Source organism: Crinia signifera, chromosome 6 (genome assembly GCF_055691185.1).
Source record: "Crinia signifera chromosome 6, ASM5569118v1, whole genome shotgun sequence".
NCBI lineage: Eukaryota > Metazoa > Chordata > Amphibia > Anura > Myobatrachidae > Crinia > Crinia signifera.
In genome coordinates, this window is record NC_139222.1 from 294,844,307 (window position 1) to 294,863,848 (window position 19,542).

The window sequence follows — 19,542 nt, forward strand, 5'->3', positions numbered from 1 at the left end:
TCAAAGTCACAAGAGGTCTAATTAGCCAACACAATGGTGCACAGGTTACTCTCCCAATCCGAGATCAAGTCAGGTACTGCAAAGTGAGCGTGCCCCTTACTGTAGTGTCAGTATGGGTGTGGCCCCTTACTGTAGTGTCAGCCTGGGTGTGGCCCCTTACTGTAGTGTCAGCATGGGTGTGGCCCCTTACTGTAGTGTCAGCATGGGTGTGGCCCCTTACTGTAGTGTCAGCATGGGTGTGGCCCCTTACTGTAGTGTCAGTATGGGTGTGGCCCCTTACTGTAGTGTCAGCATGGGTGTGGCCCCTTACTGTAGTGTCAGCATGGGTGTGGCCCCTTACTGTAGTGTCAGCATGGGTGTGGCCCCTTACTGTATAGTGTCAGCATGGGTGTGGCCCCTTACTGTAGTGTCAGCATGGGTGTGGCCCCTTACTGTAGCGTCAGCCTGGGTGTGGCCCCTTACTGTAGTGTCAGCATGGGTGTGGCCCCTTACTGTAGTGTCAGCATGGGTGTGGCCCCTTACTGTATAGTGTCAGCATGGGTGTGGCCCCTTACTGTAGTGTCAGCATGGGTGTGGCCCCTTACTGTATAGTGTCAGCATGGGTGTGGCCCCTTACTGTAGTGTCAGCATGGGTGTGGCCCCTTACTGTAGTGTCAGCATGGGTGTGGCCCCTTACTGTAGTGTCAGCATGGGTGTGGCCCCTTACTGTATAGTGTCAGCATGGGTGTGGCCCCTTACTGTAGTGTCAGCATGGGTGTGGCCCCTTACTGTAGTGTCAGCATGGGTGTGGCCCCTTACTGTATAGTGTCAGCATGGGTGTGGCCCCTTACTGTAGTGTCAGCATGGGTGTGGCCCCTTACTGTATAGTGTCAGCATGGGTGTGGCCCCTTACTGTAGTGTCAGCATGGGTGTGGCCCCTTACTGTAGTGTCAGCATGGGTGTGGCCCCTTACTGTAGTGTCAGCATGGGTGTGGCCCCTTACTGTATAGTGTCAGCATGGGTGTGGCCCCTTACTGTATAGTGTCAGCATGGGTGTGGCCCCTTACTGTAGTGTCAGCATGGGTGTGGCCCCTTACTGTAGTGTCAGCATGGGTGCGGCCCCTTACTGTAGTGTCAGCATGGGTGCGGCCCCTTACTGTAGTGTCAGCATGGGTGTGGCCCCTTACTGTAGCGTCAGCATGGGTGTGGCCCCTTACTGTAGCGTCAGCATGGGTGTGGCCCCTTACTGTAGCGTCAGCATGGGTGTGGGCCCTTATTGTAGTGTCAGCATGGGTGTGGGCCCTTACTGTAGTGTCAGCATGGGTGTGGGCCCTTACTGTAGTGTCAGCATGGGTGTGGGCCCTTACTGTAGTGTCAGCATGGGTGTGGGCCCTTATTGTAGTGTCAGCATGGGTGTGGGCCCTTACTGTAGTGTCAGCATGGGTGTGGGCCCTTACTGTAGCGTCAGCATGGGTGTGGCCCCTTACTGTAGCGTCAGCATGGGTGTGGCCCCTTACTGTAGCGTCAGCCTGGGTGTGGCCCCTTACTGTAGTGTCAGCAGCGGTGTGGCCCCTTACTGTAGGGTGAGCATGCGGCCACTTACTGTAGAGTAGGCGCAGGGGTGCAGCCACTTACTGTAGAGTAGGCGCAGGGGTGCGGCCACTTACTGTAGAGTAGGCGCAGGGGTGCGGCCACTTACTGTAGAGTAGGCGCAGGGGTGCGGACACTTACTGTAGAATAGGCCCAGGGGTGCGGACACTTACTGTAGAATAGGCCCAGGGGTGCGGACACCTACTGTAGAATAGGCCCAGCGGTGCGGTCACTTACTGTAGAGTAGGCCCAGCGGTGCGGCCACTTACTGTAGAGTAGGTGCCGGGGTGCGGCCACTTACTGTAGAGTAGGTGCCGGGGTGCGGCCACTTACTGTAGAGTAGGTGCCGGGGTGCAGCCACTTTCTGTAGATTAGGTGCAGGGGTGAAGCCACTTTCTGTAGAGTAGGTGCAGGGGTGAGGTCACTTACTGTAGAGGAGGCGCCGGGGTGCGGTCACTTACTGTAGAGGAGGCGCCGGGGTGCGGTCACTTACTGTAGAGTAGGTGCAGGGGTACGGGCACTTACTGTAGAGTAGGTGCAGAGGTGCGGCCACTTTCTGTAGAGTAGGCGCCGGGGTGCGGCCACTTTCTGTAGAGTAGGTGCAGGGGTGAAGCCACTTACCGTAGAGTAGGTGCAGGGGTGAAGCCACTTTCTGTAGAGTAGGTGCAGGGGTGAGGCCACTTACTGTAGAGTAGGCGCCGGGGTGCAGCCACTTACTGTAGAGTAGGTGAAGGGGTGCGGCCACTTACTGTAGAGTAGGTGCAGGGGTGAAGTCACTTACTGTAGAGTAGGCGCCGGGGTGAAGCCACTTACAGTAAGTACATGGATATCATATTGATGTTCCTTACATCCCTGCCGGTACAATCTGTCCACCAAAAGCAGTGATCAGTTTAATTGTGAATTCCCTACACTTGCATGAATAAAACCTCAGTCTATGTATCCTTGTGATGTGATTTCCAGGTGTTCCGCAGAACGTGTACAATAGTAACACAGCGTGATAATGGGATTGTTGTGTAAGGTGACCTTGTGCTTTCATGTTCTGAGTGTATTGTGTGACATGTGCATCACGGCTGGCGGGAGGGTGACAATGGGACGCAGACATTGTCTTAATCATCGTTATCTGAAAGGAATATCAGTGCGACTCTGGGAACTGCGACAAAGGGCTGACTTTAATGTTACTATACTGTGTCATCTCTATTATCTCCTGTGTAATTAATGTATCATCCGTCCTCAGCCAATCAGATCATGCATTTCCCACCCACGCACAGGAAGGTGGCAGCCTATACAGTTAGGTCCACAAAGATCCCATTGGTTAAATTTAATGGATCCCCGGCACTGTGCGGATCCAGGATGAACTCGGATGCTTTTTTAAAGGGGCAGTCATTACTGGGCAGGGTTTTGCATGGTATTGCATTGTAAATGATTGCCCCTTTAAAAACCCACAAGTTCGTCCGTCGTACCGCACAGCCACCAAATTCATGGACTAATATATCGGCCCTCATTTCCCTAATGTCAGCTCTGTCAGTACAAGTTTTCAGCTTATCTCAAGGGGATGGTACTGAGGCCGCTCTCCCTACCCACTGCTTTATGGATAATTCAGGCCTGATCGCATGGCTGCCAATTCGCCCAGAGGCTGATTATCGATACACTGCGCATACAGTGGTTCACAGTACTCATGTGCAGGGCTGTCCTGCAACTAGTTCTGGGTTACGACTCTGGGGAGGTATCACCAAACTGGAGCCCTAACTGTTGCCTCTAGCCATGGTCGGCGGACATGTGCGGTGCTAGGCTTCAACTCTAACAGCCGTGTTCAAAGGAGCTGGTTACGCCGGCTCCAACCCCGATGCCGACAGGTCTTACGTGGGACAACGCGTCCACCGAAAAAGGGAGATGGCAGAGATTGGAACGGAATACCCCAGAGCCTGACAGGGGAAGATGGTACCGGAAAGTATAAATAAATATGTAACAAAACACAAGGTAGAACCGGAATATATAAATATACACTGGTGAAATTTAAATGTTTTTCAACTTTGAATGCGTATAAAAATTGTTACACTGGAACATATATCAAATTAAAGGAAATGTAATGCTGAATTTAACACAATAAACAGAGGTAAAATATTTGCATTACAAGGGAAGGATTCAGTATGAAATCCCGGCGGTCGGGATCCCGGCGTTCAAAATCCTGACGCCGGAATCCCGACAACGGGGGGGGACGTGGATAGCCCCCTCTTGCGGGCTCGCTGCGCTCGCCACGCAGTGGGCCCGGTGCCTCGCTACGCTCGGCATGCTAATTTATTCTCCCTCCAGGGGTGTCGTGGACACCCACGGAGGGAGAACGGTCGGGATTTCGGCAGTCGGGATTTCGGCAGTCGGGATTCCGGCGTCGGGATCCCGACCGCCGGGATTTAAACTGCATCCCCAAGGTAAGTTATGCAGTGAAAAGAACTTAGGGTGAAAATCCCTGTGTGCTTATGATGTCACTGTCATATCAGTATTTTGTTGGGTTTCCTTTCTTTTTCATGACAGCGACGTGGCATTGAGCCAACCAATGTCTGGAGCTCTTCCTTCTTTATTATGTGGTGCCATGAGACAATTATAACCTCATTTAATTCTCTTTTATTGGATGGACGCCTCAGATGTACCAGTGTTTTCAAACGGAACCACAAATGTTCTATGGGGACCCGATCCCAGACACGTCACGCGCTGCGCTGCTGCTGTCCGGCTCAGGATGGTGCAGCAGCACACAGCTGCTCCCGCGACCCGATCCCAGACACGTCACGCGCTGCGCTGCTGCTGTCCGGCTAAGGATGGTGCAGCGGCACACAGATGCTCCCGCGACCCGATCCCAGACAGGTCACGCACCGCTGCTGTCCGGCTAAGGATGGTGCAGCGGCACACAGCTGCTCCCGAGACCCGATCCCAGACACGTCACGCACTGCTGCTGTCCGGCTAAGGATGGTGCAGCAGCACACAGCTGCTCCCACGACCCGATCCCAGACACGTCACGCGCTGCGCTGCTGCTGTCCGGCTCAGGATGGTGCAGCAGCACACAGCTGCTCCCGCGACCCGATCCCAGACACGTCACGCACTGCTGCTGTCCGGCTCAGGATGGTGCAGCAGCACACAGCTGCTCCCGCGACCCGATCCCAGACACGTCACGCACTGCTGCTGTCCGGCTAAGGATGGTGCAGCAGCACACAGCTGCTCCCGCGACCCGATCCCAGACACGTCACGCGCTGCGCTGCTGCTGTCTGGCTCAGGATGGGCAGCAGCACACAGCTGCTCCCGTGACCCGATCCCAGACACGTCACGCGCTGCGCTGCTGCTGTCCGGCTCAGGATGGTGCAGCAGCACACAGCTGCTCCCGCGACCCGATCCCAGACACGTCACGCGCTGCTGCTGCTGTCCGGCTCAGGATGGTGCAGCAGCACACAGCTGCTCCCGCGACCCGATCCCAGACACGTCACGCGCTGCTGCTGTCTGGCTCAGGATGGTGCAGCAGCACACAGCTGCTCCCGCGACCCGATCCCAGACACGTCACGCGCTGCTGCTGTCTGGCTCAGGATGGTGCAGCAGCACACAGCTGCTCCCGCGACCCGATCCCAGACACGTCACGCACTGCTGCTGTCCGGCTAAGGATGGTGCAGCAGCACACAGCTGCTCCCGCGACCCGATCCCAGACACGTCACGCGCTGCTGCTGTCCGGCTCAGGATGGTGCAGCAGCACACAGCTGCTCCCGAGACCCGATCCCAGACACGTCACGCGCTGCGCTGCTGCTGTCCGGCTCAGGATGGTGCAGCAGCACACAGCTGCTCCCGCGTCCCGATGCCAGACACGTCACGCGCTGCTGCTGCTGTCCGGCTCAGGATGGTGCAGCAGCACACAGCTGCTCCCGCGACCCGATCCCAGACACGTCACGCGCTGCTGCTGTCTGGCTCAGGATGGTGCAGCAGCACACAGCTGCTCCCGCGACCCGATCCCAGACACGTCACTCGCTGCTGCTGTCCGGCTCAGGATGGTGCAGCAGCACACAGCTGCTCCCGTGACCCGATCCCAGACACGTCACGCGCTGCGCTGCTGCTGTCTGGCTCAGGATGGTGCAGCAGCACACAGCTGCTCCCGCGACCCGATCCCAGACACGTCACGCACTGCTGCTGTCCGGCTAAGGATGGTGCAGCAGCACACAGCTGCTCCCGCGACCCGATCCCAGACATGTCACGCACTGCTGCTGTCCGGCTCAGGATGGTACAGCTGCTCCCGCGACCCGATCCCAGACACGTCACGCACTGCTGCTGTCCGGCTCAGGATGGTGCAGCAGCACACAGCTGCTCCCGTGACCCGATCCCAGACACGTAACGCGCTGCGCTGCTGCTGTCCGGCTCAGGATGGTGCAGCAGCACACAGCTGCTCCCGCGTCCCGATCCCAGAAACGTCACGCGCTGCGCTGCTGCTGTCTGGCTCAGGATGGTGCAGCAGCACACAGCTGCTCCCGCGACCCGATCCCAGACACGTCACGCGCTGCGCTGCTGCTGTCCGGCTAAGGATGGTGCAGCAGCACACAGCTGCTCCCGCGTCCTGATCCCAGAAACGCCACGCGCTGCGCTGCTGCTGTCCGGCTCAGGATGGTGCAGCAGCACACAGCTGCTCCCGTGACCCGATCCCAGACACGTAACGCGCTGCGCTGCTGCTGTCCGGCTCAGGATGGTGCAGCAGCACACAGCTGCTCCCGCGTCCCGATCCCAGAAACGTCACGCGCTGCGCTGCTGCTGTCTGGCTCAGGATGGTGCAGCAGCACACAGCTGCTCCCGCGACCCGATCCCAGACATGTCACGCGCTGCGCTGCTGCTGTGCGGCTCAGGATGGTGCAGCAGCGCCAGGAGGACGTGGGCAGTCACCATTATGTGTGGGTGATGCTGTCCGCTCTGACTGGTTGCCTTGTGCTGGCGCGGAGTGGCCCGGCCTGGTTCCCGGCTCTGTCCCCTCACTCTGGGTGTGAGCACCGGCGGAGCTGCAGCTGCAGTGCCTCCGGCCGCCTGTGGGGACTTCACTGACACAAGGCACACTACCTCTGCCGCAGCGTCTGCGCAGCAGGCGCCATCTTGGTGAAGCCAGCCAATGCAATCCGGGCTGAAGTCAGCAGCCCATCAGAGACTCTCAAGGGGGATAAAAGACTCATGTTTGAACCAAGCTGGCGCCAGTTCTTCGCTTGTCAATCCTTAGGGAACACCAGCGTCCTGAGCTCTCCTGACTACCTGTGCACTTCCAGCGTCTGGCTCCAAGTGCAATCAGTCTGGATCACGTGTGCACTTCCAGCGTCTGGCTTCAAGTGCAATCAGCCTTTGATCATCTGTGCACCTCCAGCATCTTGCTCAAGGTGCAATTAGTCCTGCTCACCTGTGCACCTTCAGTCTGGGTGCAACCTGCAAACAACCTCCTGTGTACCTTCTGTTTGGGTACAACCCCTGCTATCACCTGTGTACCTTCTGCCTGGGTGCAACCTGCAAACAACCTCCTGTGCACCTTCTGTTTGGGTACAACTCCTGCTATCACCTGTGTACCTTCAGTCTGGGTGCAACCTGCAAACAACCTCCTGTGCACCTTCCGTTTGGGTACAACTCCTGCTATCACCTGTGTACCTTCAGCCTGGGTGCAATCTGCAAACAACCTCCTGTGCACCTTCCGTTTGGGTACAACCCCTGCAATCACCTGTGCACCTTCTGCCTGGGTGCAGCCTGCAAACAACCTCCTGTGCACCTTCCGTTTGGGTACAACTCCTGCTATCACCGGTGTACCTTCTGCCTGGGTGCAGCCTGCAAACAACCTCCTGTGCACCTTTCGTTTGGGTACAACCCCTGCTATCACCTGTGTACCTTCTGCCTGGGTGCAACCTGCAAACAACCTCCTGTGCACCTTCCGTCTGGGTATAACCTACACCAGTCTCCAGTGTATCTTCCGCTTGGCTGCAGCCTGCCACACTCTCCTGTGCACCCCTGCCTGGGTGCTACCTACTGCAGTCACCTGTGCACTCCAGTCTGGCTACAACTGGTTCCTGTTCCTGTCTGCCACCTGTTCCTTCATCATCGACCCCATGGCTAACTTCTACACGTCAGTGTCCTCAGTCTCCGGGCCCCTCCCTGGTCCCGTAAGAGAAGGACTTATATTTGCCCTGCTACCCTGCAAGCTACCCCGGTTCCTGGTCGTCACCCGGGTCCACAGAATTCCCAGGTACTGACACTTCTCTTGTAATGCAAATATTTGAACTCGGTTTTGAATTCAGTATTAAATTTCCTTCCATTTAATATATGAAGCATTGTACTGCGTAAAGTGTAACAGTTCTTATAAGTATTCAAAGTTGAAAAACATAAAAAATGTAAAAAGTGTCCGCAATTTTGGCCACCAATGTATGTAACAAAACAAAAGGTAGAACCGGAATATATACAGGGGACACAGAACATTACAGTGACTGAGACACTACAACAGCACAGGTAACAGCAGCACAATGCTCAGTACACAATACAGCTGGGATGTAGGGAAGCAGAGGAGGTGTCCGTGTACTACCAGGGGCTGCGCTGTACATAGGGCCCACATTAGTACAATACAGGGGACACAGAACATTACAGTGACTGAGACACTACAACAGCAAAGGTAACAGCAGCACAATGCTCAGTACACAATACAGCTGGGATGTAGGGAAGCAGAGGAGGTGTCCGTGTACTACCAGGGGCAGCACCGTACATAGGGCACACATTAGTACAATACAGAGGACACAGAACATTACAGTGACTGAGACACTACAACAGCACAGGTAACAGCAGCACAATGCTCAGTACACAATACAGCTGGGATGTAGGGAAGCAGAGGAGGTGTCCCTGTAATACCAGGGGCAGCGCTGTACATAGGGCACACATTAGTACAGTACAGGGGACACAGAACATTACAGTGACTGAGACACTACAACAGCACAGGTAACAGCAGCACAATGCTCAGTACACAATACAGCTGGGATGTAGGGAAGCAGAGGAGGTGTCCGTGTACTACCAGGGGCAGCGCTGTACATAGGGCACACATTAGTACAATACAGGGGACACGGAACATTACAGTGACTGAGACACTACAACAGCACAGGTAACAGCAGCACAATGCTCAGTACACAATACAGCTGGGATGTAGGGAAGCAGAGGAGGTGTCCGTGTACTACCAGGGGCAGCGCCGTACATAGGGCACACATTAGTACAATACAGGGGACACAGAACATTACAGTGACTGAGACACTACAACAGCACAGGTAACAGCAGCACAAGGCTCAGTACACAATACAGCTGGGATGTAGGGAAGCAGAGGAGGTGTCCGTGTACTACCAGGGGCTGCGCTGTACATAGGGCACACATTAGTACAATACAGGGGACACAGAACATTACAGTGACTGAGACACTACAACAGCACAGGTAACAGCAGCACAATGCTCAGTACACAATAAAGCTGGGATGTAGGGAAGCAGGGAAGGTGTCTGTGTACTACCAGGGGCAGCGCTGTACATAGGGCACACATTAGTACAATACAGGGGACACAGAACATTACAGTGACTGAGACACTACAACAGCACAGGTAACAGCAGCACAATGCTCAGTACACAATACAGCTGGGATGTAGGGAAGGAGAGGAGGTGTCCGTGTACTACCAGGGGCAGCGCCGTACATAGAGCACACATTAGTACAATACAGGGGACACAGAACATTACAGTGACTGAGACACTACAACAGCACAGGTAACAGCAGCACAATGCTCAGTACACAATACAGCTGGGATGTAGGGAAGCAGAGGAGGTGTCCGTGTACTACCAGGGGCAGCGCTGTACATAGGGAACACATTAGTACAATACAGGGGACACAGAACATTACAGTGACTGAGACACTACAACAGCACAGGTAACAGCAGCACAAGGCTCAGTACACAATACAGCTGGGATGTAGGGCAGCAGAGGAGGTGTCCGTGTACTACCAGGGGCAGCGCCGTACATAGGGAACACATTAGTACAATACAGGGGACACAGAACATTACAGTGACTGAGACACTACAACAGCACAGGTAACAGCAGCACAAGGCTCAGTACACAATACAGCTGTGATGTAGGGAAGCAGAGGAGGTGTCCATGTACTACCAGGGGCAGCGCCGTACATAGGGCACACATTAGTACAATACAGGGGACACAGAACATTACAGTGAGTGAGACACTACAACAGCATAGGTAACATCAGCACAATGCTCAGTACAGAATACAGCTGGGATGTAGGGAAGCAGAGGAGGCGTCTGTGTACTACCAGGGGCAGTGCGGTACATGGGGCACACATTAGTACAATACAGGGGACACAGAACATTATAGTGACTGAGACACTACAACAGCACAGGTAACAGCAGCACAAGGCTCAGTACACAATACAGCTGGGATGTAGGGAAGCAGAGGAGGTGTCCGTGTACTACCAGGGGCTGCGCTGTACATAGGGCACACATTAGTACAATACAGGGGACACAGAACATTACAGTGACTGAGACACTACAACAGCACAGGTAACAGCAGCACAATGCTCAGTACACAATACAGCTGGGATGTAGGGAAGCAGAGGAGGTGTCCGTGTACTACCAGGGGCAGTGCTGTACATAGGGCACACATTAGTACAATACAGGGGACACAGAACATTACAGTGACTGAGACACTACAACAGCACAGGTTACAGCAGCACAATGCTCAGTACACAATACAACTGGGATGTAGGGAAGCAGAGGAGGTGTCCGTGTACTACCAGGGGCAGCGCTGTACATAGGGCACACATTAGTACAATACAGGGGACACAGAACATTACAGTGACTGAGACACTACAACAGCACAGGTAACATCAGCACAATGCTCATTACACAATACAGCTGGGATGTAGGGAAGCAGAGGAGGTGTCCGTGTACTACCAGGGGCAGCGCTGTACATAGGGCACACATTAGTACAATACAGGGGACACAGAACATTACAGTGACCGAGACACTACAACAGCACAGGTAACAGCAGCACAATGCTCAGTACACAATACAGCTGGGATGTAGGGAAGCAGAGAAGGTGTCCGTGGACTACCAGGGGCAGCGCTGTACATAGGGCACACATTAGTACAATACAGGGGACACAGAACATTACAGTGACTGAGACACTACAACAGCACAGGTAACAGCAGCACAATGCTCAGTACACAATATAGCTGGGATGTAGGGAAGCAGAGGAGGTGTCCCTGTAATACGTGGGGCAGCGCCGTACATAGGGCACACATTAGTACAATACAGGGGACACAGAACATTATAGTGACTGAGACACTACTACAACAGCAGAGGTAACAGCAGCACAATGCTCAGTACACAATACAGCTGGGATGTAGGGAAGCAGAGGAGGTGTCCGTGTACTACCAGGGGCAGCGCCGTACATAGGGCCCACATTAGTACAATACAGGGGACACAGAACACTACAGTGACTGAGACTACAACAGCACAGGTAACAGCAGCACAATGCTCAGTGCACAGTGCACAGTACAGCTTGGATGTATGGAAGCAGAGGAGGTGTCCGTGTACTACCAGGGGCAGCGCCGTACATAGGGCACACATGAGTACAATACAGGGGACACAGAACATTATAGTGACTGAGACACTACTACAACAGCAGAGGTAGCAGCAGCACAATGCATAGTGCACAGTACAGCTTGGATGTATGGAAGCAGAGGAGGTGTCCGTGTACTACCAGGGGCAGCGCCGTATATAGGGCACACATTAGTACAATACAGGGGACACAGAACATTACAGTGACTGAGACACTACAGCAGCACAATGCTCAGTACACAATACAGCTGGGATGTAGGGAAGCAGAGGAGGTGTCCGTGTACTACCAGGGGCTGCGCTGTACATAGGGCACACATTAGTACAAAACAGGGGACACAGAACATTACAGTGACTGAGACAATACAACAGAACAGGTAACAGCAGCACAATGCTCAGTACACAATACAGCTGGGATGTAGGGAAGCAGAGGAGGTGTCTGTGTACTAACAGGAGCAGTGCCGTACATAGGGCACACATTAGTACACTACAGGGGACACAGAACATTATAGTGACTGAGACACTACTACAACAGCAGCAGAGGTAACAGCAGCACAATGCAAAGTGCACAGTACAGCTTGGATGTATGGAAGCAGAGGAGGTGTCTGTGTACTACCAGGGGCAGCGCAGTACATAGGGCACACATTAGTACAATACACAGGACACAGAACATTACAGTGACTGAGACACTACAGCAGCACACATGTTCAGTACACAATACAGCTGGGATGTAGGGAAGCAGAGGAGATGTCTGTGTACTACCAGGGGCAGCGCTGTACATAGGGCACACATTAGTACAGTACAGGGGACACAGAACAGAACAGTGACTAATGTGTGCATTATGTACAGCGCTGCCCCTGGTAGCACACGGACACCTCCTCTGCTTCCCTACATCCCAGCTGTATTGTGTACTGAGCATTGTGCTGCTGTTACCTGTGCTGTTGTATTGTCTCAGTCACTGTAATGGTCTGTGTCCTCTGTATTGTACTAATGTGTGACCTCTGTACGGCGCTGCCCCTGGTAGTACACGGACACCTCCTCTGCTTCCCTACATCCCAGCTGTATTGTGTACTGAGCATTGTGCTGCTGTTACCTGTGCTGTTGTAGTGTCTCAGTCACTGTAATGTTCTGTGTCCTCTGTATTGTACTAATGTGTGCCCTATGTACAGCGCTGCCCCTGGTAGTACACGGACACCTCCTCTGCTTCCCTACATCCCAGCTGTATTGTGTACTGAGCATTGTGCTGCTGTTACCTGTGCTGTTGTAGTGTCTCAGTCACTGTAATGTTCTGTGTCCCCTGTATTGTACTAATGTGGGCCCTATGTACGGCGCTGCCCCTGGTAGTACACGGACACCTCCTCTGCTTCCCTACATCCAGCTGTATTGTGTACTGAGCATTGTGCTGCTGTTACCTGTGCTGTTGTAGTGTCTCAGTCACTGTAATGTTCTGTGTCCCCTGTATTGTACTAATGTGTGCCCTATGTACTGCGCTGCCCTAGTACTACACAGACACATCCTCTGCTTCCCTACATCCCAGCTGTATTGTGTATGGAGCATTGTGCTGCTGTTACCTGTGCTGTTGTATTGTCTCAGTCACTGTAATGTTCCGTGTCCCCTGTATTGTACTAATGTGTGCCCTATGTACAGCGCTGCCCCTGGTAGTCCACGGACACCTTCTCTGCTTCCCTACATCCCAGCTGTATTGTGTTCTAAGCATTGTGCTGCGGTTACCTGTGCTGTTGTAGTGTCTCAGTCACTGTAATGGTCTGTGTCCTCTGTATTGTACTAATGTGTGCCCTATGTACAGCGCTGCCCCTGTTAGTACACGGACACCTCCTCTGCTTCCCTACATCCCATGTATTGTGTACTGAGCATTGGTCTGCTGTTACCTGTGCTGTTGTAGTGTCTCAGTCACTGTAATGGTCTGTGTCCTCTGTATTGTACTAATGTGTGCCCTATGTACAGCGCTGCCCCTGTTAGTACACGGACACCTCCTCTGCTTCCCTACATCCCATGTATTGTGTACTGAGCATTGTGCTGCTGTTACCTGTGCTGTTGTATTGTCTCAGTCACTGTAATGTTCTGTGTCCCCTGTATTGTACTAATGTGTGCCCTATGTACAGCACTGCCCCTGGTAGTACACGGACACCTTCTCTGCTTCCCTACATCCCAGCTGTATTGTGTACTGAGCATTGTGCTGCTGTTACCTGTGCTGTTGTAGTGTCTCAGTCACTGTAATGTTCCGTGTCCCCTGTATTGTACTAATGTGTGCCCTATGTACGGCGCTGCCCCTGGTAGTACACGGACACCTCCTCTGCTTCCCTACATCCCAGCTGTATTGTGTACTGAGCCTTGTGCTGCTGTTACCTGTGCTGTTGTAGTGTCTCAGTCACTGTAATGTTCCGTGTCCCCTGTATTGTACTAATGTGTGCCCTATGTACAGCGCTGCCCCTGGTAGTCCACGGACACCTCCTCTGCTTCCCTACATCCCATGTATTGTGTACTGAGCATTGTGCTGCTGTTACCTGTGCTGTTGTATTGTCTCAGTCACTGTAATGGTCTGTGTCCTCTGTATTGTACTAATGTGTGCCCTATGTACAGCGCTGCCCCTGTTAGTACACGGACACCTCCTCTGCTTCCCTACATCCCATGTATTGTGTACTGAGCATTGGTCTGCTGTTACCTGTGCTGTTGTAGTGTCTCAGTCACTGTAATGGTCTGTGTCCTCTGTATTGTACTAATGTGTGCCCTATGTACAGCGCTGCCCCTGTTAGTACACGGACACCTCCTCTGCTTCCCTACATCCCATGTATTGTGTACTGAGCATTGTGCTGCTGTTACCTGTGCTGTTGTATTGTCTCAGTCACTGTAATGTTCTGTGTCCCCTGTATTGTACTAATGTGTGCCCTATGTACAGCACTGCCCCTGGTAGTACACGGACACCTTCTCTGCTTCCCTACATCCCAGCTGTATTGTGTACTGAGCATTGTGCTGCTGTTACCTGTGCTGTTGTAGTGTCTCACTCACCGTGATGTTCTGTGTCCCCTGTATTGTACTAATGTGGGCCCTATGTACGGCGCTGCCCCTGGTAGTACACGGAATCCTCCTCTGCTTCCCAACATCCCAGCTGTACTGTGTACTGAGCATTGTGCTGCTGTTACCTGTGCTGTTGTATTGTCTCAGTCACTGTAATGTTCCGTGTCCCCTGTATTGTACTAATGTGTGCCCTATGTACGGCGCTGTCCCTGGTAGTACACGGACACCTCCTCTGCTTCCCTACATCCCAGCTGTATTGTGTACTGAGCCTTGTGCTGCTGTTACCTGTGCTGTTGTAGTGTCTCAGTCACTGTAATGTTCCGTGTCCCCTGTATTGTACTAATGTGTGCCCTATGTACAGCGCTGCCCCTGGTAGTCCACGGACACCTCCTCTGCTTCCCTACATCCCATGTATTGTGTACTGAGCATTGTGCTGCTGTTACCTGTGCTGTTGTATTGTCTCAGTCACTGTAATGTTCTGTGTCCCCTGTATTGTACTAATGTGTGCCCTATGTACAGCACTGCCCCTGGTAGTACACGGACACCTTCTCTGCTTCCCTACATCCCAGCTGTATTGTGTACTGAGCATTGTGCTGCTGTTACCTGTGCTGTTGTAGTGTCTCAGTCACTGTAATGTTCTGTGTCCCCTGTATTGTACTAATGTGTGCCCTATGTACGGCGCTGCCCCTGGTAGTACACGGACACCTCCTCTGCTTCCCAACATCCCAGCTGTACTGTGTACTGAGCATTGTGCTGCTGTTACCTGTGCTGTTGTATTGTCTCAGTCACTGTAATGTTCCGTGTCCCCTGTATTGTACTAATGTGTGCCCTATGTACGGCGCTGTCCCTGGTAGTACACGGACACCTCCTCTGCTTCCCTACATCCCAGCTGTATTGTGTACTGAGCATTGTGCTGCTGTTACCTGTGCTGTTGTAGTGTCTCAGTCACTGTAATGTTCTGTGTCCCCTGTATTGTACTAATGTGTGCCCTATGTACAGCGCTGCCCCTGGTATTACAGGGACACCTCCTCTGCTTCCCTACATCCCAGCTGTATTGTGTACTGAGCATTGTGCTGCTGTTACCTGTGTTGTTGTAGTGTCTCAGTCACTGTAATGTTCTGTGTCCTCTGTATTGTACTAATGTGTGCCCTATGTACGGCGCTGTCCCTGGTAGTACATGGACACCTCCTCCAGCACATACTATAGCACCTCTTCATATTGCGCTCAGTATTAGAACGTTATATAGCCCTCCAGCACATACTATAGCACCTCTTCATATTGCGCTCCGTATTAGAACGTTATATAGAACTCCAGCACATACTATAGCGCCTCTTCATATTGTGCTCCGTATTAGAACGTTATATAGCCCTCCAGCACATACTATAGCACCTCTTCATATTGCGCTCCGTATTAGAACGTTATATAGCCCTCTAGCACATACTATAGCGCCTCTTCATATTGCTCTACGTATTAGAACGTTGTATAGCCCTCCAGCACATACTATAGCACCTCTTCATATTGCGCTCAGTATTAGAACGTTATATAGCCCTCCAGCACATACTATAGCGCCTCTTCATATTGCTCTCCGTATTAGAACGTTATATAGCCCTCCAGCACATACTATAGCACCTCTTCATATTGTGCTCCGTATTAGAACGTTATATAGCCCTCCAGAACATACTATAGCGCCTCTTCATATTGTGCTCCGTATTAGAACGTTATATAGCCCTCCAGCACATACTATAGCGCCTCTTCATATTGTGCTCCGTATTAGAACGTTATATAGCCCTCCAGCACATACTATAGCGCCTCTTCATATTGCGCTCTGTATTAGAACGTTATATAGCCCTCCAGCACATACTATAGCGCCTCTTCATATTGTGCTCTGTATTAGAACGTTATATAGCCCTCCAGCACATACTATAGCGCCTCTTCATACTGTGCTCCGTATTAGAACGTTATATAGCCCTCCAGCACATACTATAGCACCTCTTCATATTGTGCTCCGTATTAGAACGTTATATAGCCCTCCAGCACATACTATAGCGCCTCTTCATATTGTGCTCCGTATTAGAACGTTATATAGCCCTCCAGCACATACTATAGCACCTCTTCATATTGTGCTCTGTATTAGAACGTTATATAGCCCTCCAGCACATACTATAGCGCCTCTTCATATTGCGCTCCGTATTAGAACGTTATATAGCCCTCCAGCACATACTATAGCGCCTCTTCATATTGTGCTCCGTATTAGAACGTTATATAGCCCTCCAGCACATACTATAGCACCTCTTCATATTGCTCTCCGTATTAGAACGTTATATAGCCCTCCAGCACATACTATAGCGCCTCTTCATATTGTGCTCCGTATTAGAACGTTATATAGCCCTCCAGCACATACTATAGCACCTCTTCATATTGCTCTCCGTATTAGAACGTTATATAGCCCTCCAGCACATACTATAGCGCCTCTTCATATTGCTCTCCGTATTAGAACATTATATAGCCCTCCAGCACATACTATAGCGCCTCTTCATATTGTGCTCCGTATTAGAACGTTATATAGTCCTCCAGCACATACTATAGCGCCTCTTCATATTGTGCTCCGTATTAGAACGTTATATAGCCCTCCAGCACATACTATAGCGCCTCTTCATATTGCTCTCCGTATTAGAACATTATATAGCCCTCCAGCACATACTATAGCGCCTCTTCATATTGTGCTCCGTATTAGAACGTTATATAGTCCTCCAGCACATACTATAGCGCCTCTTCATATTGCTCTCCGTATTAGAACGTTATATAGCCCTCCAGCACATACTATAGCGCCTCTTCATATTGTGCTCCATATTAGAACGTTATATAGCCCTCCAGCACATACTATAGCACCTCTTCATATTGCTCTCCGTATTAGAACGTTATATAGCCCTCCAGCACATACTATAGCGCCTCTTCATATTGCGCTCCGTATTAGAACGTTATATAGCCCTCCAGCACATACTATAGCGCCTCTTCATATTGTGCTCCGTATTAGAACGTTATATAGCCCTACAGCACCTCTTCATATTGTGCTCCGTATTAGAACGTTATATAGCCCTCCAGCACATACTATAGCGCCTCTTCATATTGTGCTCCGTATTAGAACGTTATATAGCCCTCCAGCACATACTATAGCGCCTCTTCATATTGTGCTCCGTATTAGAACGTTATATAGCCCTCCAGCACATACTATAGCGCCTCTTCATATTGTGCTCCGTATTAGAACGTTATATAGCCCTCCAGCACATACTATAGCGCCTCTTCATATTGCGCTCCGTATTAGAACGTTATATAGCCCTCCAGCACATACTATAGCGCCTCTTCATATTGTGCTCCGTATTAGAACGTTATATAGCCCTCCAGCACATACTATAGCGCCTCTTCATATTGTGCTCCGTATTAGAACGTTATATAGCCCTCCAGCACATACTATAGCGCCTCTTCATATTGCTCTCCGTATTAGAACGTTATATAGCCCTCCAGCACATACTATAGCACCTCTTCATATTGCACTCCGTATTAGAACGTTATATAGCCCTCTAGCACATACTATAGCGCCTCTTCATATTGCGCTCCGTATTAGAACGTTATATAGCCCTCTAGCACATACTATAGCGCCTCTTCATATTGTGCTCCGTATTAGAACGTTATATAGCCCTCCAGCACATACTAAAGCGCCTCTTCATATTGCGCTCCGTATTAGAACGTTATATAGTCCTCCTGCACATACTATAGCGCCTCTTCATATTGTGCTCTGTATTAGAACGTTATATAGCCCTCCAGCACATACTATAGCGCCTCTTCATATTGCTCTCCGTATTAGAACGTTATATAGCCCTCCAGCACATACTATAGCGCCTCTTCATATTGTGCTCCGTATTAGAACGTTATATAGCCCTCCAGCACATACTATAGCGCCTCTTCATATTGCGCTCCGTATTAGAACGTTATATAGCCCTCCAGCACATACTATAGCGCCTCTTCATATTGCACTCCATATTAGAACGTTATATAGCCCTCTAGCACATACTATAGCGCCTCTTCATATTGCGCTCCGTATTAGAACGTTATATAGCCCTCTAGCACATACTATAGCGCCTCTTCATATTGTGCTCCGTATTAGAACGTTATATAGCCCTCCAGCACATACTATAGCACCTCTTCATATTGCGCTCCGTATTAGAACGTTATATAGCCCTCTAGCACATACTATAGCACCTCTTCATATTGCGCTCCGTATTAGAACGTTATATAGCCCTCTAGCACATACTATAGCACCTCTTCATATTGCGCTCCGTATTAGAACGTTATATAGCCCTCCAGCACATACTATAGCGCCTCTTCATATTGCGCTCCGTATTAGAATGTTATATAGCCCTCCAGCACATACTATAGCGCCTCTTCATATTGCGCTCCGTATTAGAACGTTATATAGCCCTCCAGCACATACTATAGCGCCTCTTCATATTGTGCTCCGTATTAGAACGTTATATAGCCCTCCAGCACATACTATAGCACCTCTTCATATTGGGCTCCGTATTAGAACGTTATATAGCCCTCCAGCACATACTATAGCGCCTCTTCATATTGCGCTCCGTATTAGAACGTTATATAGCCCTCCAGCACATACTATAGCGCCTCTTCATATTGCGCTCCGTATTAGAACGTTATATAGCCCTCCAGCACATACTATAGCGCCTCTTCATATTGTGCTCCGTATTAGAACGTTATATAGCCCTCCAGCACATACTGTAGCACCTCTTCATATTTTGCTCCGTATTAGAACGTTATATAGCCCTCCAGCACATACTATAGCGCCTCTTCATATTGTGCTCTGTATTAGAACGTTATATAGCCCTCCAGCACATACTATAGCGCCTCTTCATATTGTGCTCTGTATTAGAACATTATATAGCCCTCCAGCACATACTATAGCGCCTCTTCATATTGTGCTCCGTATTAGAACGTTATATAGCCCTCCAGCACATACTATAGCGCCTCTTCATATTGTGCTCCGTATTAGAACGTTATATAGCCCTCCAGCACATACTATAGCACCTCTTCATATTGTGCTCCGTATTAGAACGTTATATAGCCCTCCAGCACATACTATAGCACCTCTTTATATTGTGCTCCGTATTAGAACGTTATATAGCCCTCCAGCACATACTATAGCGCCTCTTCATATTGCGCTCCGTATTAGAACGTTATATAGCCCTCCAGCACATACTATAGCACCTCTTCATATTGCGCTCCGTATTAGAACGTTA

General features: G+C 51.0%; 1 protein-coding gene across 6 annotated transcripts in view; it reads right to left on the bottom strand.

Annotated features, from left to right (window-relative positions):
* The window catches only part of ENO4 (enolase 4), a 194,885-nt gene that overhangs the window by 167,213 nt on the left and 8,130 nt on the right, over positions 1–19,542 (bottom strand). The window lies entirely within an intron of this gene.